Source organism: Hylobates moloch, unplaced genomic scaffold (genome assembly GCF_009828535.3).
Source record: "Hylobates moloch isolate HMO894 unplaced genomic scaffold, HMol_V3 SCAFFOLD_18, whole genome shotgun sequence".
NCBI lineage: Eukaryota > Metazoa > Chordata > Mammalia > Primates > Hylobatidae > Hylobates > Hylobates moloch.
The window spans coordinates 47,086,704-47,113,702 of NW_026652293.1; positions in this window are offsets into that span (position 1 = coordinate 47,086,704).

A 26,999-nucleotide genomic window follows, 5' to 3' on the forward strand; every position below is an offset into this window, starting at 1 on the left:
AGAAAGTGGGTGAGATCTGGGTACTTTTCCTGGCTCTCTCCCTGAGAGGTGCCCTCAGGCTGTGTCTAGGGCTCTCCTTTTTTCTTGTAGCTACTCCCTCTGCCTTCATCCCTTCAGGCCGAGGATCGTAACAGCCCCTCTGTTACGAGCCTTGGCTATGACACCAATGCCTTGTGACTTTCCTTTACCTTGCCCACGCCTTTAAAAAATGGTTCCTATATTAGACCTTCATCAAATTAGACTGATTTGAGTGTGCCATCTGTTTCCTGTTTGCAGCCTTGATGAAATAGGTGCAGCTCCCCATAGCATGAACACTCATTGAGGGTTTCTTCTAGCCTACCTTTGTTCACGTGCTCCTCCCGTTTCTTAATTTTCTTAATAGTATGTGAGCTAGTTGGTTCCACCAAATATGTCAATCAAGATGGAGGGGCCAGTTCATTTTTATAGATGCATAAACACTTATCTGGGGGAAAGGGGGTAGTTCTATCATTCTGACACACAACATCACACCCAAAATTAATTAATTTAGAAATAATCCATGTACGGGTGAGGCCTGCCCTTCCTATCATGAGGAAACTGAACTGGAGGAGGGAGCTCCCTTCTGCTCTCTCCTAACTGGACCTCTCTGTCTTAGTTCGGGTTCTCGTGAGGCAGAGCTTGCCACAGGGATTGGGGTACACCTGGCTGATTGGAGGTTGTCCTAGGAGAAGGCAGGTGAGGGAGGCTGGGTAGAGCTGAGAAGGCCCTAAGCGAGGATGTGGATGGTCGCGGGGGGCTGGGATGATCTCAGCTGGATTCCTGCCTCAGCCTGGGCCACAGGGAGCTCCTGTGCATAGATAACGCCAGTGAGTGGGGCCCACCTTGAGGCAAGGGGGCTGCCTTTCCACCTTCATGTCAGTCAGGTATTGGCCGTGGGCTGCCTTCGGGGAGGGGGTTTACACTGGGGGTGAGGTGGCTGCTGTTCTGTTGAAAGAAGTTCTTTGAGCAAGGAGGCAGCTGTGGGCCAATATTCACAGCAGCTGGGGGATGGGAACACTGGCCAGGTAGAGGGGACCTAGCAGGGAGCTCCAACAGTGTGGATGCTACAGGATTCTCCTTAACTGTGTTCAGTGAGAGATAATTACCACTATTTTCATTTGACAAATCACCAAATATTTTTTATCTTTTTCATTCTTACATTCCTCCTCCCCTCCCTTTTCTTTCTTCCTTCCACAAACATTTAGTGAATCCATGCTACATGAGGACCAATGGGACATTCAAGACACTGTCTCCTCCTAGGAGGCTCTTTCTGTCTCTTTGGGATGCCATGACCTGCCACACTAGGTGACGGGTAAAGTGATGTTTAATTGACTATTCACTTTTGTGGCTGTACCTAGAGATCAGTGAGGACTGGGATTATTTCAAGGGATTTAAAGGTAAAGTCACATTTCCAAAGCCACCTGTGAACTATCTGTTGCCAAAGATGGCACCCAGGGCCTCCCATTTCCCCTTTGCTGGATTATTTCTTTCTTCTCAAATGATACCGATGGAAAACAATGCTGTGTTCAGTTCACACTCCTATTTAATTCAGTTCCTTTTAAGCCATGCAGAGTTTCTGTTTCAACAAAAGCCTCCATAGGGGTGACTCTGCAGATCCCCTAAAACAATGGGGTGGGGACAGATTGTGGTGGAGTGAGGTGGAGGCACAAACGCCACCTTTCAATTCTGCGGCGTAACCCAATCCCTCTTTTGGCTCTATCTGTGGGATGAAACCAGGTGGAAACACTATGGCAGTTTTGACCTATTCAAGGCATGTGGAAAAAGGATTCTTTCTTCACCTGGGAAATCAGAGTGCACTTTTGATGCAATCCATGTCTATCTATCCTTTTAGTGCCAGTAGGGCTACCCGTTTGGGCACTAGAACCTCAGGCCAGGTTGATAGGCATTGGGATACGGAGGACAGAAATCCTTCAAGGCAACAGGATTTTCTCCAGGTTCCCTGGCTCGAATCCGCTGAACCTGTAATCAGCATCTCCAAGTCACAAAATGTCGGGTTGGAGCCGCTGCCATTGGAGAGAAGGGGAATTGGCACTTGCTTATTGTCCATGGCAGGGATCCTGAAAGGTTCCTGTTTAACATTTTATTTGCATGAAAAAAAATTCACCAGCATCTCTGAGGACAGGATTCAGTGCCTGCATATGTGGTGTGCATGGGTTAGGGTGGTGTGGTGGGAGCTTCCATATTGCACTGAAATCGACTCCTCAACAGCAGCCATTTTCAACAAGATCCCTGTGTTTGCTTGGCAAAATCCTGGATTGGAAAAACAAAAGCTTTTCCTGCCAGATTCCATTAATTTCAGCAGCAGCAGTAGCGGCAGCAATCTGGTTCTCTCGGATGAGTGTTTGACAAGAATGGCCAGGAGTGAGGTTCGGGAGACTTGTGGGGTCTTTTTCAGTGAAAGTCTGGGCTTTTTCTGCCCATCTTTCCTCTTCCATAGGAGGGTGTGGCCAGACAGAATGACAGGCACGTGAGGCAGTGGCATGCCATAAGTAGGTGGGAGTATAGGAGGGCTCTGAGAGGGGCAAAGGATGTGGAAGAAATGGGCAGTGTGGGGCCATGGCAGTGAAGCCTCCTCCGACCCAGCTAAGGGAGGAGTCAAGGGTCACTCCTCACCTGCTGGGGCTGGAGAGCATCCAAGGGACCCGGTGCTGGAAAGTGAGACCGCAGGGTGAGTCCTGAGGTGTCTGCCCTCTGGGGTCGCAGCACACTGCCTGGAAAACAGGAGCTGCCCAGTCAGAAAAGCTGACGCAGATGGAGGGGCCAGTGACCCGGAGTGAGCAGGAATGGGGCTGGTGAATTTCCACTGGCTCCACAGTGGAGTCGGAGTGTATGTGACCCACCTGGAATGTTTAGAAGTCTGGTGAGCGGGCTGCGGGAGGGATGCAACCCTGAGATGCTCTCTCATGGGCATGGGCCTAAAAGCTGGACCTGAAGTTTGATGATGGTAGCAGATAAAGGGCTGTTTGCTCAGTTTATTTTTCAGTTGCAATTTTTTCCTTTCTTTTTTTTTTTTTAGAGTTTTTAGATTTTCCTTTCCTTTCTTTCAGATTGTGGTCAGCAACTTTATAGAACTGGGAGGATCAATGAGCATGTGACTAGCCACATGAACTAATGACATGGCCACCAGACTTTCCCTGGAGGTCAGAGGAAAGGTGGGATGGGAGGCCCCTGGAGAGGTGGAGCTGCTCGTGTGTAAAGAGCTCCTTGTTTTATCACCCCTAGAAGAGAGGGCACTGTTGGATTAATCAGTTCCCTGACTTATCTGCTTAATCACAACTCTTCTAATAGATTGCAAGTGTTGAAGGGGTCATATAAAAACAAACAGCCAGCAACAGCAACTCCTTCACCCTCTACTCCCCAAATACCTGACAGCCCTTTAACACAGCACTAAGCTGTTGTGATGGGGATGACTTAGGAATGATGACGAGGCAGCCCTACTGATGGAGTCCTTGCTATGGCCCTTTGCATTGGGCTGAGTGTCATGCCACATTGCCACACTGAGTCCTCGGCTGATCCTGAGAGGGCATGATTGTCATCATTTTACAAATGAGAGCGCTGAGGCTTGCCCTTAACTTCCCAAAGTTACATAGGGCTGGGACTTTTACCCAGTTCTTTCACTTGCAAGTCCTAGCTGGAGCATCTCAGAGGGTGAGGGAGTCCTGGTGCTGAGGTGCCTTTGCTGGCCCAGGTGAGGGAGAAAGGAGCCTGGGCCCCAGCCCCCAAGGTCCTACCTAGAGGCCTGACATCCTACAGGTGGATTCACTCTACCAAGTGCCAGTGGTTGAATCCCAGGGCTGCATCTGGGTTTCTCACTGGATTTGGGACTTCTGGGATATAGAGTGTATGTGAATATTACACACACACACACACACACACGCAGAGAGAGAGAGAGCACAAGCGAGAGAGGGCACAAAGGGCGGCATGATTCTTTCGAGTAAGTTACTTGGGAAGCCCCTATACCCCTATGGAATGGATTAAAGGGGCCCTAGGTTTTGCTCATTCCCTTCTGCATGAAAGTGAAAGTGAAGGACTAAAGGAGGGAGAAGAAGGAACTGAGAGTGAGCGGAAATCATCCCTGACATCCACAACCACAATTTGGAAGAGTCTTAGCACTACCTGAAATAGCTTGCCTGTTGTTGTCCAGGGCTTTGACAGGTATCCAAAATGAAAGCAGACTGTGGGAACTTTATTTTTTCTGAGACATTGAAGATGCTTAATAAACACCCTTTGATTAATTGACTACTTAAGATTATGGCAAACATATTGTGCATTTAACATAGCTCCTCTCAAATACATTTTTGTTCTAGTGTTTTGGAGTCTTCTTTGTGAACATCTCATTTTCTAAGTAGGGCTCTTCTTGCCTTGTGTTGGTCTATGTGAGTTTGGCCCTTCAAGATGAGTTAAAGGTCCTGTGGGCTGCATGGAAGAGATATGTGTTATGACTGGACTGTCCATATGATTGCATGCATTTTTCAGGTGAGTGAAACCTGACCTGATACAATATAACCTCCATGAGGTAAGGACTTTGTTAGTTTTGCTCATGGTTGTATACCTGGCCCTTAGAGTACAGCCTGGCACATAATAGATGCTTAATAAAAATTTATTGAATGAATTCCCATAACTACAGATGTAGAAGCTCCATCAGTGACCTGAATCTGAGCGTACTCTAGGACTCACCTTTTACTGCTGGAAGCACAGGGAGACACCAGGACATTCATTCTTCTGTCCTTATAATGTGAGAACGTGCCTGGCTGTCTCTTAAACTTGGAGGTCTTTCCCCAATCTAGCCACAATCAGGCTGGGTGACACTGCCTAGTGGAAAGCTCAAGGTTAAAGTCACACTCAGCAGATGGTCCATATGCCAGGAAAAATGGTGCTCTTGTGTAGCTTACCATGATGCAGGGCCTTGCACCCCTTCACTGCTGATGGGCAAGGTTGGTAGCATGTCCCTATATCCTTCTGGATGTTTCCATTGATCATTTCATCTTCCAGGGTGTGAGGGTTAGTTTTATGTATCAACTTGGTTAGGCTGCAGTACCTAGTTATTTCATCAAATACAAATCTAGGTATTGTTGTGAAAGTATTTCATAGATGTGATTAACACCTAAAGTAAAGGGGGTTACTCTTGAAAATGTGGATGGGCCTCATCTAATCAGTTGAAGACCTTAAGCCGAAACTGAAATATCCCGGAGGAGGAATTCTACCTCAAGACTGCAGCACCAACTATCGTCTGCACTTCCAGCTTCTTGACCTTACCTACAGATTTCAGACTTACCTGCCCTATGGATTTTTAACTTGTCAGCGCCTGTAATTGCGTAAGTCAGTTCATTCTCTGTTTCTCCATATGCAGATATGCACACATATACACACATATTTTCATAATTTCTTAGGGAAGGATTGTATTATTATTCTTGTTCAATAACCACATTTATGGAGCACACAGTGTGATATCTAGCAAGGCACATTCTTCACTGTGCCATATACTACAGAGGCAAAGGAGGAAAAAGCATGGCTTTCCCCCTCAGGACCTTACAGAACTGTGGAGAAATATCGCATCTCGTTTCTCCTGTTCTTTGGTGTATCCCCTCATAGCACTGGTAATTTCACTGGAAGGTCTTCCTCTGCTCAAGAGGTGAAGAACTTGTCCTCCAAGGCCTCTTTAGAGGCCTCCTGGAGCTGCTTGAGAAGGTGGAGAGCAGAAGAGTGATGATGTAAAGAGCGCATTGGAGAGGATTCACTGCTTTCTGTTCAACCCGGTGCCATGCGATTATTACTGCCTTTCCAGGGCAGATCCCATGCTTGTCCTCTAGAAGCCCATGCAACCAACCAAGTGCAAAGTATTAGGTTGGTGCAAAAGTTATTGCGGTTTTTGCCATGATTTTCAATGGCCAAAACCTCAATTACTTTTGCACCAACCTAATACGTTGTGGCGATGCCGTGACAGTCCAGGGGCAAAGTGCTAAGGAATGCGAGGAAGGGGAGGTGGTTCTGACTGAGGAAGGCCAGGTATGCCTTTTCAGAGGCTCTGTTTTAGTTGGTTTTGGATGAAGATCATCTTTGGCCAGAGAGACAAGGACAGGGGTGTGGAGACTGTGTGTGAGGGAGGCACAGAGGCAGAAAAAAAACACAAGGCAGGTTCAGGCAGCTCTGAAAGTATGTTTAGTATTCAGCTTAGCTGATTTGTGGTTGAAAGAAAAGGAACACCAAGTGTATGTGGACTTGAATAAGAAAATAGTTGAACTGAAAGTTCAGATTTGGGATCACGTGCAAAGCAGAATGACAATACTTTGTGAATGGGTGCTGTTTTCCATTTCAGTTCAGTCCGCTCAGTGGCTCCAATGTGTTCAGTGCATGCTGTGTGTAACAGGGCTGGGTCTGTCATGTTCCAGGAACTGTTGACATATATAAAGTTGAATTTATATAGGGTCCTACCTTCAAGGAGCTTATAAGCCAACAGGGAAAGACAGAGAGGTGAATTGTTTATGATACTACAGTGTTATAATTGCTGAGCTGGGTGCAGTGGCTCACGCCTGTAATCCTAGCCACTTGGGAGGTTGAGGCAGGAGGATTGCTTAAGGCCAAGAGTTGGAGATCAGCCTGGGCAACACAGTGAGAGCCCCGTCTCTTAAAAGATAAAAAGTACTAGCCAAGTGTGGCTGTAGTCTCAGCTACTTGGGAAGCTGAAGTGGAAGGATTGCTTGAGCCCAGGAGTTTGAGGCTGCAGTGAGCTATGATCATGCCACTGCACTCCAGCTGGGCAACAGAGTGAGACTGTGACTCAAAACAAAACAAAACAATGGAGAGACTTGAGCATGTTTAGGATGCAGACCAATGGAAAAGAGGCAGCAGAAAGGGACCAAAGAGACAGGAGAGGGGGAAAGTGACTGATGGAATGTGGCTCCTGAGGAAATGAGAGGGGGTGAAATCCAGAGCCCAGGTGGAAGGGTCTGCCTCGGATGAGAGGAGGGAAGCAGAAGGAAGGAGAAAGGCCAGGCTAAGGTGGAGGCAGGTCAGTGATGGGGAGGAAGCTTAGGGAGTGCTTGTTCCAGGGCCTCCAAAGTCTTTGTGAAGGTGATGAGGCTAAGATCCAGTGAGGGGAATGTGGTAGGGGAGGGGTTTTAAGGAGACAGAAAATATCAAGAAAGGTTGTTGAAGAGGATGGAGAGGGAGGACTTGGTGGTAGGATTGAATTTAGAGGCCACAGATTCATGGGGAGTCCAGCTCAAAAGATGGTGTGGGTTTCTCCAGCCTCAGCAACCTGGCTGCAGAAGCAGGGGAGTTTGATGGATCCCAGTTCAGACTTTAAGTCATGGACACAGGCCCCACAGAGAATGGTGAGGAAGTGATTGAAGGGGTGGACTGTGAGGTCTCAGAAAGGGAAAGATGTGAAGCCGGAAGGGAGTTGATCAATGGAGAGAAGTTAACTTGTCAGGGACAGAAAGTGCCAGTGATTTTTTTTTTTTTAAAGGGAAATTGAGGAAAAGAATAAGAGACTGTGATCAGAGCAGGGGATTGACTTTTCAAACTGAAGATGTTGAAAAGATGAGATGAGGGTTGGAAGGGGTCAGAGTCGATGGAACGGAGATGGTCAAGGGATATGAGGCTGAAGCATCGAAGGGTTGTCCTTACACCTGTGAAGTCCCCCAGGATGATGGTAGGACCAGGATGGAGAGGAAGGCACAAGATAAGCAAGGAGGGGTGACAGGAGGTTAGAGCACGCAGCCTCCATCCTGATGGCTGCCATCCACTCATCTCTTTCTCCACCCTGCTCATTCACCTGTCGTTTGACTCTCTAGTCCTGTCTTTACGGAAGGCCTTCTTAATATAATGATAAGGATTTCCAGATTTTAGAAGCTGAGGAAAGTCACACGAGGAAGAAGCATAAAGCAGCTGTGAGCACAAGTGTCTGGCAGAGGTGAAGACTCACCTGGCCGAGAGGAAGGTGCTGTGGCATGAAGTTGTTTCTGAGTTGCTGCAGGCCCTTGGGAGGTGATGTCCCTCATCTCTTGTGATACAGTAGGCCATCGGGCTTTTGCTCAAAGTTGCAGAGAGAACATTAGAAGTACTGCTTTGGGCCTTTGTAGAGCTCAGACTTGCCAGGGTGGAGGGGGGGTTGTAGCTTGAATTGGATGGGAGACACTGGGATTCTCAAGGCTTTCTGACCTTGGCCAACATCATCGCTGAGTGGAGAGATGGGTACCCCTCGGCATCCAGGCTGATAGAGATTGGTCTTTTTTGGCTGGGTGGTTAGCTGATGATGCAGCAAGCCTTCAAGGTGACATGTAATTAATTGCTGAAATGGGTGGCACAGATGGACAGTGCTGTGGGCTATCAGGCTGAAGTGGTCAAAGAGGAGTTCCTGGGGGAGCTGGGTAATTAAAAATGGGTGCATTTCTACAGCCTGGGCTTGGAGGTGGAGTAGGATGGGCACAGCTGGGGGCAGTGCTTCAGAGAAGCCAGGGACTGCATTAGACCTAAGGGCTCCTTTCTGGCTGCTGCACCAATGGGCATGGGGTGACAGTGTGGCAGCCCTCCTCTGGGGACAGCAAGAGGCTTGGTGAGTTGGTTATGATGCAGATTGGCACAGTGTATCATATTGGCCTCCTTGCATATTTTGTGGGTGTTCAGAAGTCTTTTTGCTCACTTCCAATGTTCCCACTTGTTTTCATAGCAGGCACAGAATGGCTGCTACAACCAACCACCCCTGGAAGCCTGGGTGGGCAGAGGGTGGGCCTGGTCTGCTCCCCATCATATTGTCAGCGTCATTGATTCCTGCCGAGACCACTAAGTTCCCTTTTTATGTACTTGACAAGTCATGGTGTGGCATTCCTATCTATCAGGAAAGTCTTTATTAAGTTCCATCTGTGGAAACTAATTCTAGTTTAAACCATCTGTCTTAGATCCATCCTTCTCTATTAGAGAAAGAAGCCTTCACAATTAGGGCAAGGAAGTAGAAAAGGAGAGAGGGAGAAGACACTTTTGTGCCATTTCTTTGATGAGGAAACTGAGCACGCTGGGGGCCCAGCCTGAGGAAGCAGAAGAACGGTCTAGTTCCTGACCACCTCACGTCACGCCCCAAATGACCCTTCTCTCTCTGCAGTGGCTTCTTGACATTTCTGTATGTTTCCTGCCTAGGGGCAATTCACACATTTTGTAGTGGTCCCTGCTTTCCCTTCAGAAGCTGTAGTGGGGGCAGATGTGCCCTGCCTGTCTCTTGACATTGACGCACAGGCAAGTGATACAGTCTTGGCCAGTTTGATGGACTTTCAATCTGGGGAGAGCAATGAGCATCCAGTGGAGTCCGTGCATGGCCAGTGGGTGACAGGAGTGGCCGAGCCTGACTGTACCCAGGGATGCAGTGGCTGTGTCCTCAGCTCCTGCCTCCTGCTCTGCAAGTTGGCTGCTTCTCTGTTATTCCCATCACCTCTGTGAGCTTCCCATGTTCCTTCCCACAAATGTCTTTTCTACTGAAGTCACTGTGTTCTGTTGGCAGCTGAGAAGCACTGCCCCCAGCCACAGTGCTCTTTCTCCATATTCTTAAATTCAGCAGCCTTTGGTCAATGTTCTTTGACTGACTTGGGTCTATAATCTTTTCTTCTTAACTATGTTTTAAGATCCCTGAGGATCTTAAGAAACATTTTTTCTCAAGAATGTCTGTCTCATTTTGTTTGCTCTGTAAATGTTTGTTGAATGAATGAATGACAATGTGGCGGAGTATGTGTATTAGTTATCTACTTTCAAAAATTTTAATGGATGCACGGTTATACATATTTATGGGATATATGTGATATTTTGATAGAAGTATACATGTAGTGATCAGATCAGGGTAATTGAGGTATCCATCACTTCAAGCATTTATGATTTCCTTGTATTAGGAACATTCCAATTCCACTCTTTCAGTTATCTTGAAATATATAATAAGTTATTGTTAATTGTAGTCACCTTAGTTGTCTATTGAGGCACAAGTACCCTAGAACTTAGTGTCTTAAAACAATAATAAACACATTATCTCACACAATTTCTAGGAGCTGGGAGGTTGGAGTGGCTTAGCTGGGTGGTTCACTTATATGGTTATACTCATGGTTGCTCGTGGTTGCAGTCTTATGAAGGCTGTGCTAGACTTAGAGAATCTACTACCAAAATAGTTCACTCGTGTGACTGGCAAGTGTGAGTGCTGGTTACTGGCAGGGGCCTCAGTTTCTACCCATGCGTACATCCTCATTGGGCTACTTGAGTATCCTTATAACATGGCAGCTGACTTCCCCCAGAGCATATGAACCAAGAGAGTGCAAAGCAGAAGGTGGTATCTTTTATGATCTAGCTTCAGAAATCACACTTCTTCATTTCTGCGCTATCCTATTGGTTACACAGGTCAGCTCTATCAATGGAAAAGACCACACAGTGCATAAAGACCAGGAACCCAAAGTCACTGAGGCCATCTTGGAGGCTGTCTACCACAGCATGACTCACAAAGACAGCCAGAAATGGATTTGCAGGATCAGGGCATAGCTCAGTGAGATATTTAGGAGATCACAGGGGAAGCTAAAAATGATGTTGGCCTGGCTGGCTCTGAGGGTAAAAGCCAGAAGTTCTGTCTGTCCTCTGTGGTTGACCTTACCCAGGGGTCGTCACTTTCAGTTTCCCGATGTGGTGAGACCTAATGACCATCTCCCCTCACCGCTGCCATTCATACTCTGATTTTGACAGGCCTGGAGGTGGGGATGGGGGAAGGTGAGCTGAGCAGAGTTGGAAAACTTCTGTCAGAGGGACCTTACCAACGCCTTTCACTCCCAAGAAACTTTCCTCATCATTTACTCCTCTTGTTATGATGGCGCCAAGTTCATCTCTTGCTGTTTGGCTTTAAGAAGATGAGTGGATTGGTTAGTGTCCTCCCTCAAAATTCATGTGCATCTGGAGGTCAGCTGCACATGTGACTTTATTTGGAAAGGAAATACGGTCTTTGTAGATATAATTAAGGTAAGGATCAAAATGAGAACATACTAGGTTGGAGTAAGCCCTAATCCCATGAGAGTGTCCTCACAAGAGATAGAACAGAGAGCCATAGTGCAGGAGGTGATGTGAAGAGGGAGGCAGAGACTGGGATGATGCCTCTACCAGTTGAGGAGCACCCAGGATTGCCAACAGCCACCAGAAGGAAGGAGAGAGGCATGCAGCAGGTTGTCCCACAGAGCCTCCAGGAGGGACCAGCCTCTTCTGACCACCTGCAGGTCGTAATTCTTGTCTTCTGAGCTGGGAGAGAATAAATTTCCATTGTTTCAGGCCACCTGGTTTGCAGTCATTTATTATGGGAGCCCTAAGAAACTGATGGATAAATGGAGTAAAATAAAATCTTTGAAAGATCTTCTAAGACCAGCCATGATTTAGATGGGTAACTGGAAGCAGGAGGGGGTTTTAGTTGGGGGGCGGGGTGGGGGCAGAGGTGGTCTTTTCCATAACTTGGAAAACCTCAGGACAGCGTGTTCACCTGGGGCTTTAGGACCAGACCTTCCTGCCTCCCCCACACAGTGGTGCTCTGCCCAGTGAGGGCCCTGGGATTGCTGATGCTTTGGGGTGGGGGTGGGGGCCAGAGGGCTTAGCACTGGCTTCTTCACTGGAAAAGGTAGAGTGGCAAAATGGGACCTATTCTATCCAGTGACCCATTCATTGGCTTAATCAACAAGTCATCCACTGATCAATTAACTCATTATTAACTCAAGGTTTACTATGAACAAAGCTGTGTCATTTATTTCTTCCCCTTTCTTTACTGTGTCTACTTCTATGTTTCATCCAGCGGTCAAACACTTTTCCTAAAGCTGATACTGTTCCGGTGAGGTGGAAAGAAGCTGCTATCGCAATTCATACCAACTTAACCATATTATTAGCAATGATCGAATGGATTTCTCAAGAGGGTATTTGCATTTTGAAAGTGGGATCTGGAAAACTCCATAATAGCTCTCCAGTGCTGGGGCTTCAACTTTGTTGTGGTGAGGGTAAGTCTTCTTTCCTACAGCTCCTCATTCCTGGAGCAATGAGGACTCGGTTCTGCTTTGAGTCCGTTGGTGACAAGCTAAAGGGGTCGGCTTCTCTGTACAATCCGAGATGGGGCAGGACTGGAATTGGGAACAAGAGAAACTGAAGGAACCATCCCTGCCCTTGGGCAGCTTCACTTCCAGCCCCTCAAGGGCGAAGCGGTAGGGGTGGGGTAGCTCAGCCCAGGGCTTCCTCCTGGGGTGGAGTTGACCTTGAGAGGGGCAGCAGTGTCCCCAGTCCCTTCCTGCGGGGTTCCTTAATACCAATCCGAACAGTCTGGAAATGGAATCCCTGGGACCCCTCCCTATCACCATTATTATAATAAACTCCAGGATTGTAGCTGTGGAGCCTCGGGCTTCAGGAATGCAGCCTGTAATTACCTCGCTTTTAAATGCTCATGGTAATGGACGATGAGGCCTCATGCATCAGACCAGTTAAATTGCTGTGTGACTTGGTTGCAGTTTAACTCGGCAGATGACACGCTCAAACTTGGCAAAGGGAGAGAATGTGAACTATTTGGGAATTGTTAACTTACAGCACAACCTGGAAATTGACGGAGAAGCCTCTGGAAAGGAGAAGTCAGCAAAATCTTGGACCAAGAGCTGATTCCTCATGACCACCTCCCCTTTGCTTCAGACCTGGCCCTGTGTCGCCCAGGGTGAGGGTGTTGAGGTGGGTGGGAAAGTGCTGGGGGATCTCCCAGGCTCCCACACATGCACCCGGCACTCTGCTGGATGCTGAGGGGAAGAATGCTGAAGACAAGAGCATGCCCGTCTCTGTCCTGCAGGAACGTGCTCCCATGGGGGCAAACCCACAGGCCTCTGTTTCACAGGTCACTCTAGGCACTCTGCAGACCTACAAATTGAAGATCTAGGGCTTCATGGTGACTGAGTCATCTTGCCATGGGGCTTGGGGGATGATGGAAGTGTAACAGAGAAAGTGATCTCTGAATTGGACATTGGAGAATGCATAGGATTTGGGCAGGCTGAAGGGTAAAGCTAGAGAGTGACCGAGAGGCCTGGCTTGGCCTGCAAAGGCAGGCTGTGAGTAGTGTGGCTGGATTGCACTGTGGGAGGGCGAGTGAAAGGGGAGCGTGAAAATCAGAGGGCACTGGGGTGGTAAGCCGGGGCTGGGCTGTGAGTCCAGATTCACCCTTTTCCCAAGGAAATGCTTCTAGTGAATTCACAAATGCAAGCCTCCCCTGTCACAGTCCCACTGCACACCCAGACCCTGGTGTTGTGCCTCTGCTGGGACTGAACATGAGCTAGTCAGGCTGGGGTCTGCTATGCTAGGCAAGGGTCTGAGAGCAGAAGGATGGTGCCAGAAACCAGCTGGCCGGCTCCAGAGACCCTGGGCACTGCCCCTCCACTCCCCTCTTCCTGCCATGCCCTTGAAGAGGGACTGGGGTCTTCACACGGTCATTCCTAGCCATGGTGTGAGGCTGGAGCTTCTCCTCTCCTCCTCATTCACCTCCCCTGGCTTATGTTCTGAAAGGGTGAGCTCCCGCTCCAGAGAATTTGACCTTGGGGTGAAGACCCAGCCACAGGAGGTTTGCAGGTGGACTGCAGCTGGCCCTGTGCACTTTGGGGCAAAGTGCTCCCGGGGTCTGTTCTCTCTGCCGGGAACAGATATGTGATGTGGCACTTCCCACCACCCCAGGGATGGGCTACTGTCCCTCCTCAGAGGGACCATCGGGCCCTCATCGACATCACCTCCACGGTCTTTCGTCCTCCTCCTCGCTGCCTTTCTTTCATTCGCTGGGCCCCAACTGCTTCCAGAGCTCCTTATACATTTGCTACGAATCTTTATTTCCAGATTAGTCACCATGCACACAAAATGGAGCGTCCCTGATTTGAGGAGCAAAAACAGTGATTACTAGATTGGTTCTCTCTCACAGAATGTGGAGGAACAAACAATGCCACACAATTTTAGTTTGTATAGCGTCTTTCAAACCACGCAATGCCCCGGGCACAGCGCGGAGTTGCTGTAAATAATACAATAACCGAGATAAACATTCTAAAAATCTTTGCATCAAGCTTCATTTTGTCCTGCTATACTCAGCCAGGGAGGCTGGAAGGAAAGAGATGGGGAAGGTGCAGCCCTCAGACCCTGGAGGAAAGCCGATGGGGGCTTAGGGTGCGGCTGGAGGGAGGCAATGTGGGAAGTGAGGTGGTGGGAACTGCAGTCAGAAACAGCTGCGTTCAAATGGGTGGGACTAGTGGAGAGGTAGGTTTTGTGGGGGGTGGTCAAATAAAGTAGGCCTGCTTTCGGGCAGGCTCCCTCATTTGGCCAGGACTAGGGAGAAGTCAGGGTAGAGGATGAACAGGAGAGGTTGCTCTTTTTCTGGATGTCTTTATGCTGCCATAGAACACACACAGGTGAGTTGGGTCTTGGCTGTTTTATTAACATACTTTACGACTCAGTGTTGTTTCCCTGAACCTTACTTAATTTTTCCACGAGGCAGGTGATACCGGTCATTAAATTCCCTCCAGACCTGATGGTCATTGATTTTGTAGCCCCCACAAATTCCCATGGTGTGACAGTGTCAGGGGTCCCGGCCACATGTCCTCTGACTGAGGGGAAAGGACAGAGCTCCCCATTCCCCCCAGCTTCCATCGGAGCAAACCCCCAGCTCCCGCTCCTGGCCTTACTCTTGGAGCACGAGGGTGATGCTGAGAAACGTGATCGTGACCTTGAGTGAATGACCAGTCTGCATTTGAATCTTCAGTGGGATCTTGGGTTTTGCCAACCTTAAATAGGCATAAAGACACCTATTCACAGGGTTTTTGTGAGGATGAACTGATGTGTGTGCATTAAATAATATATGCAAGGTGCCCAGTGTCGTGTGTAACACACTGCGTGTACACTAAATGGGGGTAGTGATTCTTAGTATTTTAATTATTGATGATGGTGACTTGATCCACTGAGAGGGAACACAGCTTCGCCCTGAGGAGGGCATTTGGGGACCAAGGGTGAGGTTGCAGGGGTGCAAGGAGAGGCGTCTGGGTGCTCTGGCCTGCTAGACCCACCCTGAGCACTGGGCGGCGGCTGCCTCTGGGATGGGCCCCTGGAACTTGCTCTCATTTTCAAGTCGTTGGAGCTTTGTTCATCAGTTCCTCCTAATTTGGGTGAAGTTCGCCATATGGAGAGTAGGGAACAGTGTTAAAAAAGCTTTCACACATAGATAGCGCAGCACTTTCTCTGCTAAATGAGGAATCTCTTCCCCAGTACAGATTTCACACGCCGATCTCCAGGGTGTTGAGTTCCCTCGTCAACAGGGGTGGAGTTGTTGAGGCTCTTGGAGCCATTGTCTCTGGCTGGCCGGGTCCTGTTCCGACCCCAGGAGAAATCCCATCTTCTTTTTCCTCCCCCGGGGTGAGCGTTTTCTAGCCCTCTCAGGTGAAACAGCTTTGCTTCCAAGGCCAGGTGGAGTGTGCTCAGCTCCCCCCAGCTGCAGGCGGCTTGGTTGCCAGGCCCGGCTCGCCTCTCTGGGGTCTCCCGGGGCTCCCTCTGGATGCTGCTCTCGTGTTGCATTTCCCCGTCTGGAAGGGAGCTGGGTTGTTCTGAATTGAGCCCAAGCTCCCAGTTCCCCAACCCACGCACATTCTCTGGAACTTTCTCTGTCAGCCAAGACATCTGCCACGTGTGACTCCCTATCCTTCTTCCTCTATGTCCCCCTGGCCTGACTGCCTCAGTGCAGTTACTTTGGCTGTTAAATAAACCTCTCCATGTGTCTTCTGGAGGCTGAAGTGTGCTGTTCTTCACCTCCGACAATGCCCCTCCTAGAGATGCTCCAGAGCGCTCTCCCTCAGCCAGCAGCACAAGGTCCCATCCAAGTTATCCACATTGTCCGGTTTTGTCTGCTCTCAAAGGGGCTGCCATTAACTGGGATCAGTAAGCAATTTGTTGGGCTTCAACTCTTTTCTTGGTGACAAAAATAATGGCGGTAATTAGCCATTGATTGAGCACTTACTATGTGCTGGGTCCTACCTAGCATTATCTCATTTTCTACTCACGGTAACCAGGCATGATCTATTTAACTATCCTGACTTTAAAGAGGAGGAACCTGAGAGGCAGAGAGGTTAAGTGACTGGCACAACTAGTTAGTGGCAGAGCTGATGTTCAAACCTAGATCTACAGACTCCGTATCTGTGCAATTTCCTTCAGCATACTGCCCCCGTCTGTCTTGGTGCTAACATTCAACTGCAACCAAAGATGCCGTACCCGGGGGTCAGGGGCAAAAACTATACACAAATAGAACTGAAGAATGAAACTGAAAAGGGATACGGGAAGAGAGCTAGAATTTTTCTAGGCTGGCTGGCTTTGTGGAATGCTGTCCTGTGTTGGGAGAGAGAAGTAAGCTGCGTGTGTCAGGGTCTGTGGCTTTGTTCCAGTGGAAATCTGCCACCTACATGGGTTTGGCTGTCCTTGGCACCCCTGCATAGCACAGCAGGGTCTGGCTTTGCCACCCTGTGGGAGGAAGAGGAGCTTGAAATTGTTTTTGAGATATTTTCATTGATTTTCTTTAATGCATGGAAACACTTCCATTCACACATGAGCTTAGTTGATGTGGAGAAGAGAAAAGATTTGACACAAATTTGGGGGGCTGGGTGGAGCTCAGGGAGGGAGCCTGAGTGCCTTGTCGATTGCTCTTCAATTTATCAGTATTTTCCTGGAGTTCCTTTGCAAAGCCCTCTGCTTAATCTTGCCACTGCGTGGGGGATTGGAAGAGGAAATGTCGCTTCCCGGGTCCCTTGGCTTCCAGATCTGTTTAAGCTGGGCAGCTCGGCCCCTGCTCTGTTTAAACCCATGTGCTGAAACCATAGCACCAGAGCTGTCCTGGTTTTCTCAGAGAGCATGTAGGCTTCAGGTTAGAGTTCTAGGTTCCCAAAAGGAAAAAGTAGGGGAAAGTGGGACAGACATGCATTGTGGGGTATGGGATGTGATGTGAAGCCCAGAGCAGGGGTGCGCTCCCACCTGTAATTCACAATGGAAACAACTCTACACTGTCAAACAGCTGTCAGAACGGCCCATGAAGCTCCAACGATGCTTACAGACAAGACAAAAAGGCAAAAGCAAAGCATCATGGATCTTGTTCTTAAGGAGACCTATCTTGGTGGAGGGTAGTGAGGAGTGTGAGTAGGAGTGGGGATGGCAGGAGAGAGAAAAACTGGAATCCCAGTTGTCTGCCTCAGGGCCCTTTCCTGAGGGCTGCGAGAGTCCCCAAGGCCCACAGGTGAATGTCCTCAAAGCCTCACAGAAGGCTCCTCCTCAATTTCCTTTGGTTGACCCCTGTATTAGCTTGTTTGGGCTGCCGAGACAAAGTACCATGAACTGGGTAGTTTACGGGTTTACTCTCACACTTCCGGAGGCTGGAAATCTGAGATCAAGGTGCTGGCAGGGCCACGCTCCCTCTGAACGTGCAGGGCAGACCCCATGCACACCTCTCTCCTGGCTTCTGGTGCTTCCTTGGCTTTATGGCAGCATCACTCCAATCTTCACACAGCATTATCCCTGGGTAATGTCTGTCTCTGTGTGCAAATTTCCCCTTCTGGTAAGACACCAGTCATACTGGATTAGGGCCCATCCTAATGACTTTGTATTCACTTAGTCACCTCTTTAAAGACTCAGTTTCCAAATAAGGTCACATTTTGAGGTACTAAGGGTTAGGATTCCAACATATCTTTGGTTTTTTTGTTTGTTTTTTTGAGATGGAGTTTCCCTCTTCTTGGAGTGGTGTGATCTCAGCTCACACTGCAACCTCTGCCTCTGGGGTTCAAGTGATTCCCCTGCCTCAGCATCCCAAGTAGCTGGGATTACAGGTGTGTGCCACCACGCCCGGCTAATTTTTTGTATTTTTAGTAGAGACAATGTTTCACCATATTGGCCAGGCTGGTCTCTTAACTCCTGACCTCAGGTGATCCACCCACCTTGGCCTCCCAAAGTGTGGGGATTACAGGCGTGAGCCACTGTGACCGGCCCTCCAACATATCTGTTTTGAGAGGACACAATTAAATCCTAATAGTCTGTCTCTTCATTAGGCATGTCTTTTTCAGTTAGCCACCCATAAAATTTGAATGAGACCAAATAGTATGGTGAGAAAAACATGGGTTTGACATCCATACAGGGCTATGTTCTAACCCTGGGGCTCCAGTTTGCCAGCTATGCGATGGTGGAACCCGCCACCCCTCAGCCTCTCTTACCCCTGCTTCCTCAGTGGAAATGACTGGTCAAATTTCTCTTTCATTGATTGAATGTGAGGTTGAATGAACTAAAGGGTCTGGTGTGGTACCTGCTACGTGGTAGGTGCTCCCAACAGTTCTGTGAGGCACAGAGGAAGGTCATTACCATCCCAGCTTGCAGATAAGGGCGCTCAGGCTTGGAGATGACTTGATCTGGAGGCAGCATCACAGCCATCTCTGGCAGACCCTGGGTCCCCATCTCCCTCTGCCTAGTGTGGTAATAGTGCCAACCTCATGGGATTGCATTTACTATTTATGCATTTTAACCTTGCTTCTTCCCTTGCTAGACCCCAAGTTCCTGGAGGACTGTGGCTAAACTTACTCACTTTTTTTTGGTATTATTTTTTATTGTGGCAAAATATACATAAAAGTTACCACTGAAACCATTTTAAAGTGTACGGTTCAGTGGCACTAAGACATTCACATCGCCACTGTCCAGCTCCAGAATTTTTTCATCTTCACGAACAGAAACTCCGTACCTGTTAAACACCAACTCCCATTCCCTCCTTCCTCCAGCCCTTGTCTCTATGAATTTAACTTCTCTAGGTACTGCATATAAGTGGAATCATACAGTATATGTCCTTATGTGACTAGCTTATTTCACTTAGCATAATGTCTTCAAATGGTTCATCCATGTTGTAGCATGTGTCAGAATTACATTCCTTTTTAAGGCTGAATATTCTATCGTAGGTATATGCCACATTTTGTTTATCCACTCATCTGTCAATGAATATCTGGTTTGTTTCCACCTTTTGGCTATTTTGAATAATGCTGCTATGAACATTGGTGTACAAATGTCTGTTTGAGTCCCTGCTTTCAATTCTGGAAATATGCAGAAGTGGAATTGCTGGATCTAACCTTATTTACCTTTATATTCTAAGGGTTGATTATAGTATCTATAAAACCGTATTACTTATTAAGTGTTTGTTGAATGCATACATTAAGGAATGAGTGATTGGATGAGTTGTTGAATAAGGAATGAAACAATGAAGAGGAACTAGGCAAGGAGAAAGGGAGTCATCCTGACAGTGGGCATCATGCAGTCCATGGACTGTATTAGAAGGAAGGAGAAGGGAGTGGTCAGATTTCACAAGAACTGTCCAATACATTGTTTGTATTGACGCCATATTACACCTGCGAGGATTCAACCAAGGCATCTGCCTAATGCTTCCCTCAAAAAATTCTTCCAGAGGTAACAGAAGTACCAATAGGTTGATGCTCTTGCTTAATTACTACGGTGACCCAGGACACATTAGAAATTGGTCTGAAATGTTACACTTGCAGGGAACAGCCCTGAAGGCCTTTCCACCCACAGAAAAACCTGGAGTCTCACTAGCAAGGCATCCCTGTGACTTCTTCAGGCACCTACTCCCAGGAGCTCTGCAGACATGTGCCTACTTCATGTGTATCTTTTTGGCCTTGCAGAACCAGCTACATGCACTGCCCACATGACCTGCTCCTTTTCCATCTGACATGAATGTCATGTGGCTGAATGTGACTTTATTTGTTTTTCTTTTGTTCGGAGCTGAGGACAAGCTGCCCATCTTCCTCTGAGCCCTGGATGCTGGGAGGCTGTGATTGGCAGCAGCCCAGGATGAAAGAGGAATGCGCCTCAGGTAGCAGATCTGCCAGAAAAATTCTGGCCAGTCTGGGCTCATTTCACCCCATTCTTGATGGCAGGAGTTTCGTATTTCTCTGGGCAACTCCCTCCTCTCATCCTTCAACCAGCCCCTAAGAAACTCAAGTCCCAGAGGCAGCAGCATCGGATCTGAGGCTTTCTTCTCATTTTGTCAGCTCATCGCCCAGATTTAGCCACCAGTTTGACAAGGAGAGTACCCAGGAGTGTAGCTTTGGGGGGTGAGGATGTTGACTGCAAATAGCTCAGCCAAGGCTCACTGCTGAAAACTTTATTTAAAAACTGCAGCATCACGCCGACCTTCTCTCTCTAGGTAGCTGAGAAGCCGGCAGGAGGAAAGGACTTCTTTTCTATGTCAAGCCTCTGTTAGTTCCAAGTGTTAGCAAATGCTCATCTTGAGGCACAGTTTCTTTCCTTATTTTGCTGTTAAAGTGGGAGCCTTGGAGGGGGAGCGGCAGGGGGCTGGTGGGGAAGGCAGGCCCAGAGGGGAGGCGGCAGGAGGAGGGGGCATGGGCTCGGTGAATAGCGAGCTCAAGAGCTCTTCTGCACAACGAGATTAGCGCGATGTGAGTATTTCCATGCCAAGGTGCTAACGCAATAATACACGCGAGTTTGCCAACTTTTCAAATTGAATGTATTTGATTATTTGCTTTTAATTAGTGTGAGTTTTGGAGTATGTACAGGATTGTCAGGGATACATGCAAAGCCTCCTACAGCCCATGAAGCCTCCCCTTGGTAAAGACGGTCCGGGATTGTTCTTTTTTAGCTGTGGAGAATGAGATTTAACAGCTCTGTTAAATGTTTTAGCCCATTTCCATTGTGCCTCTGTTTCAACCTATTGGCAAGACCAATTGAAGTGAGAAAATAAACCTCTTATCTGATCTGAATGCTGAGAGCTGCTTCTAAGAAGACTTTTCCAACTCAACTTCGGCTTTCTACGAACATCCCTGTTTTGTTTTTGTTTTGTGTTTTCTTTTCTTGTTCTTTCCAAAGGTGGCTGTTAAGCTGGCTTTCTCTCTTTTCCATTCTCTGTAAGTACATTTGAGGGAACATCTATACACATGAAGAAAAAAAATAGATGGTAGGGAGGGAGAGGGGAAGAAATGGGTTTAGGTAACTTGGGAGCGTTTCGAGAGCTCTTTCTAGCTGCCAAAGGCTTCAGAGCATCGGAGGTTTATATCTCTCCATACTGCTCAGGATGGCGCTGCTCAGGATGGCTCGTGCCCTTGTGTTACTCTGGGGGATAACGAGGCCATGGGCCTGGCCCAGGCCAGTGAGTGGTCAAGTTGGATTTGAGCATTAGTGCCCATGCTCCCATCTGCACCCTGATGGACAGTGCTCTCCTGGCTGGAATACCAGCTACTGCAACTTTCATTTTGTTGTTGTTTTATGCAGGATTTCACACCCTGTTTCTCTTGGGCATTTTGCAGGCAATGGTCTTTTACCAAAATAAACCAAGTCCTTTTGTAGGCCCAAACTTCAAGAAGCAGGATGAGGTGTAGCAGCCCCTTCCCATCCTTCTTCCCCACCTGTTATATTTGCTCAAGAGAAGACGGATGTTGTGAGAGGCTTTCTCTGCCAGCACCGCTCTCCTCCCAGCGTCCTCAGGCCTGTCCCTCAGCTTGCCTCTGTCCCAGGGCACTGTGACAAGGACAGAGGCTGAAGCCCACCCTCGCATGGCCGGCCACTTTGTCCCTTCCTGTCCCAAGCTCACATCGCTGTTCCAGCAACTCACCAGGGCCACGGAGGAGCTGCCATGTAGCAGGGAAGCAAGACCCCTCATCCACATTCTGAGGATGGCCGCCTGCTCACCCATTACCTACACAATCTCTCAGTTACATTAAAAAAAAAATCTTTCCCCCCCTTAACAATAGAGAGGAACAAATGGTTGACAAATAACAACAGCAGCAGCTCTCCAACAAAAGCACGCAATTATTACAATTATACTATCCTTGATTAGGCTGCCATGCATTGCATTTCAATGTAATTGATGTTGTAGGTTGACACATCGGACACCAAATATTCTCGCCTGTCCCTTCTCTCTTTTGTTTCAGAAGCTGATTTGCATTTTCTATGCTTTTAGTAATGAAGACTTAGCACTTTTCCTCCATTAGAAAAAAAAAGAGAGATACAATAATCTGCAACTCGGCACTTGTTTAAGGATTCTGACCCTCGAAAATACCACTTTGCTTCACACATTAGCTGCTTACAAAGAAGGAAGCTAATGTATCATCTAATTGGGCAAACCACTGCATCTGATTTCTCTCAATCAGACTATTAGCTTCGTAATTACCCATCTGCCTCGTGTGGAAAAACGGCAAGGCGCACACCCAGCTAATAACGTTCTCAAGAGCTCTCCACCACAATGAGAGGAGGCGACGTGGAGGGATATGGTCTCTAACCATTTCGGTGCCAAGGTGGCCACACAATGCAGGAGGGCTTTGCCAACCTTCCCCCGCCTGAATGTGTTTAATTATTTGTCTTTAATTAGTCAGAGTTTTTGGGGTCTGTTCAGGATTGCTGTCCCTGCTGCTGCTGCTGCGGTGGTGGTGGTGGTGGCCTGGGCGGATGCTGAAGGATGGTGACCAGCGGGAAGGCGGGGAGGCTTCCCGTGGCCTCTGCAGGAGACGCTTGGGTTGAGGGAGGAATGTCCCCGAGTTTGGCGGGTGTCCTCAAGAGAGAATAAAGATTCTCCCAAGATTGGAGTAGAGTGTTTTATACCTCTTTTTGTTCCTTTTCTTCTTCTTCTGTGGTTGAGCTCCCTTTTTCCGCATGTGGGTGAAGCTGCACCCTTTGCGGCAGAGCCAGAGTTAACCTGAGGACGAGGACATCAGTGGTGGCCTCCGCACTGCCAGGGTGTGAACATTCTGACTGCCAGGTGACCTCTCCAACTGGCTGTGGTTTCTCCTGGCTCCCTTGTGTCTGGTATTGTGTTCTAAACACCATTTGGTTCAGTTTGGCCGCGGGAGGGCTTTTCTGCAATCTGAATGAAGTTGTGAGTCCTGGGGCAGGTTGTGGAAGGCCTTCTTTTTTCCTCCTTCATAACCTGGGAGAGGAGGCTGGGCCACCTCATGCCCTCGGGGACTGGGGTGGTCAGCACGTGGGTGTATTTGGGAAGGCTGGTGGGGCCAATTTTGGTGCACACTCAAGTGAGTTTTTGGGATCTCCTTCCCTCTCAACTAGAGTAGCTCAGCCATTATTTGTATATCCTTCTATGTCAATTTTATTTGAATAAAGGATTATGACTAAAATTTTTGAGACCAACTGGACACATATGGTTCGGCTACTAATGTCTAATGACTTAATGTCTATTTCAGGTCACTGAGCTGTGCCTGTTGGGATACCAGTATTCACTATCTAATGGTTGGTTAATTTAGCCCCATCACTGCTGCCATTTAAATAGGCTAGCATATCAAATGGAGTCTTTTGGGGCTAACACAGTGATGAATTTTGCTTTTGTGTATTCTTTTGTAGTCAACATTTAATTGTGGTATGATCTGAAAGACTCTGTGGTAGCTAATACTGAAGTATTAGATTGAGAACAGACATTTACATATTGTCTATCATCTAGGAAAACATAAAATAAAATCCCTATTATGTGTGTGTTATGATGACAGGCCCTCTAGCTACTGTGTATACTGGATGTAGCTCCTGTCTAATAGAACTTTGAGTTATAAATAAAAGGCAAGTTTGTTCCTTAGGCAAGTAACAGCCCAAGTCTCAGAAGTCCTCTGGTCTTGCTAAATGCTCCATCATGTTGGCCAGAGTTTTCCCATGTGGATGCATGGCACAAACTCTCCCACTTCAGCCAAATCACTGCCATTTTATAGTGCTCAGGCTTCCAGAAGTCAGTTCTTTTTATCTGTTTATAATATTGCATTTAAAGAGTTTGACTGATCTGTGATATTTTCCCTATTTTCTCTATAGGAAAACTGGGGACATTAAGAGCCATATGTATCTCTTTGTGTTTTGGAACTTTGTGGAAGATGCTGTCACTGCATCATACAGAACCTTATTTTTATAAAGACCATCTAAGAATTTTTTTGTAGGTCTCTGTTTAAGGAAAGGTTCCACTTGCCTTGAACCATATGCACACCCTGTATTTTATAACTGATGGTCTTTTCCTCTTTGCTTTGGCTACTAGGAAGCTCAAAGGCCAAATTTTAGCACATATCCATAGGCTTGATAGGACTAGATGGCCTATATTTTATGTGCTAATGTCACTAAAACTTTATTATTTTTCTGTCCATTTATAAATCATATTTTTTTGCTCTGGCTCCTATAAATATTTATTTTTCTCAAATCGTTTTGAATTATTATATGCATTTTTGTACAGTATCTAAATACTTGGTGGAAAAATGTCCTAGTGCAGAGACCAGAGAGGTTAAGTCATTTGCCTAAGTCACACAGGAATGAATGCAGTCAAGAAATGTTTCTTGTGCCAAGAGCAGGTTTTTCCACATGTTCTCATGTTAGCTATGAAATCTGTTAAAATCAGCTTACCTTGTGATCAGCTCTGACTTCTTAATTTATCTTTGGCAAGGTTCACATAATTTGTTAGCCTCCATTACAGCTTTCTTACACTTCCCTGAAAGTCTAGGATGGTAAGCAGTAGGAATCCATCCAACAACATCCAGGGACTGAGGCAAAAGAAAAGATGCTCTCATGGCCTTCTGTGCTGTGGGGTTGACTTCCTGGTCTTCACAGTTGTGGTACCTGCCATCCCTTCTGTTATACTCTGAGAAGTCACGGTTTGCCACAGCCTCTGCATGGCCTTGAGGTCGAGGTGAGAAGTGACTTCCTCTCTCAGGGAGGAACTACTGAAGACCAGGGAACAGGTTTTCTGCCTCAGACTTTTCAGGAGCTTCACAGAGGCTGCCTCCTTTCAAACCAAGTTATATGAGAGAGTCTGGGACCTGTCAAACAGCTGCCTGGACATGCTCTCATTTTAGCTCCAAATGTGAATCATCTGTTTAAGGCAGGCCTATAGCAATCATCTTTTATTAGTTTTTACTTACTTTAAGCAGAGCCATTCTCCAGAGGCTGATACGGGAAACCTTCCCTTCCTTTCCCTTCCTCTCTTCTTTTTTACCTCCCTCTCTCTCCACCTCCCTCCCTCCCTCTCTTCCTCCCCCATCCCTCCCTCCCTTCCTTCTTTCCTCCTTCCTTCCTTCCTTCCTTCCTTCCTTCCTTCCTTCCTTCCTTCCTTCCTTTCATCCTTCCTTCCTCTCTCTCTCCCTTTCTTTCTCTCTCTCTCTTTCTTTCTTTCTTTCTTTCCTTCTTTCTTTTCTTTCTTTCTTTCTTTTCTTTCTTTTCTTTCTTTCTTTCTTTCTTCTTTCTCTCGCTCTTTCCCTTCCTTCCTTCCTTCCTTCCTTCCTTCCTTCCTTCCTTCCTCTTTCCTCTTTCTCCCCCTCTCTCTTTCTTGTTTTATAACTTTACTTGACAATCAGCAGCGATTAGTTCTCATATCCATTGACTGTGCAGATTTTTCAAAGTGGTGACAGATGCGTAGGTAACCAACACACAGAGCTTGTTTGCTGAACCCTCATCCTCGTTATATTTTCTGGACAACCTCACATGGACACAGTATGAGACACTCCTCATTCCTTTGGCCCAGACAGCTTTGTTGATTCTGGTGTCAATGTGCACATCTGGAATTCCCATCTCTTTCATGGCAAGTTTCTGGATCTCTTTGAGTGCCCAAGGGCCACACTTCTTGAGCTCCACTCCATGGCTGCCCTTGTGACTGCTGATGATGTGCTTTCTGGTCACCACCTCACTGACATCAGAATAGCCGCTTTTCTTCTCATTGCCCTTTTTGTAGGAGCTATTCTGTTGCGCCCAGGTTGGAAAAAAAAATCTGGGAGTTTATTTTCAAAGACCTCCCCTGAAGTAGGATGTTCCTTTTTTTTTTTCTTTCTGAGACAGGGTCTTGCTCTGTTGCCTAGGCTGGAGTGCAGTGGCACAGTCACAGCTCACTGCAACCTCTGCCTCCTGGGCTCAGGTGATCCTCCCACCTCAGCCTCCTGAGTAGTAGCTGGGACCACAGGCATATACCACCATGCCCAGCTAAGTTTTGTGCTTTTTGTAGAGATGGAGTTTTGCCATATTTCCCAGGCTGGTCTCTAATACCTGGACTCAAGCGATCCACCTGCCTGCTAAAGCCCTGGGATTACAGGTGTGAGCCACCATGCTAGGCCAACATTTCTGGAGTGGGGACACGCTAGCAATTGTTTTTGAAATTGCTCTTTCCCTCGCTACCTTTTTATTGGAAAATGTTCTCTGACTTGTTGGCCTTTTCAAGAATACTTTTGAGAATTCAGTATCATCACCTCTTCCCCACTCTCATAACCTTAGAAAAACCGGACACTTAGAGCAGATACTATGAAACAGGCCCCAAAAGCAACTCTATGATGAATTCTAGTCTGAACACCTCTCAGGAAGTTCTTCTTCATCTCCAACCACTATCCCTCCTATTGCATTTTATCTCTGTTTCCTCTAGGTCTTTCCCCAGAGGGGATGAGCATCATGCTAATACTCAGATAATTAGAAATATAGCCAACTTTCAGTGGATTATAAGTAGATTATGTGGCAGTTCATCTCTGGCAAATCTTGCTTTCCTCTCTTAGTTAACATCTCTGTTGCTTACTTAATTTCTTTATTGCTTTTATAACCATTGCCATCTGCTACTGAAATTGGAGTTCAACAGGAACTAGAAGATTGAAACTTTTAAAATGAGAATAATTATTCTGAGGCCCGGGGAAGGTAGCAATCATGAAGGAAGTGTTGGCTCTGCTTAGACTGACCCTGGGCTACCTAGCACCAGGTGACCCTTTGCAATCACCTAGTCGTCTTCCACTGGCTTACTGATGTGAAATCAAGGCCTGGAACAGGTAAGAGGCTTGTCAAATGTCACAGAGCTACTTGGAGGAAGTTCTAATACAATGACCCAGTTCTGGATCACTCTCGAATCTATCACGATTCTTACTTATCTGTCTTAAAGGTGAAACTGCCCATTTCCAGCATGGAATGTATTGAGCAGAATTGCATGG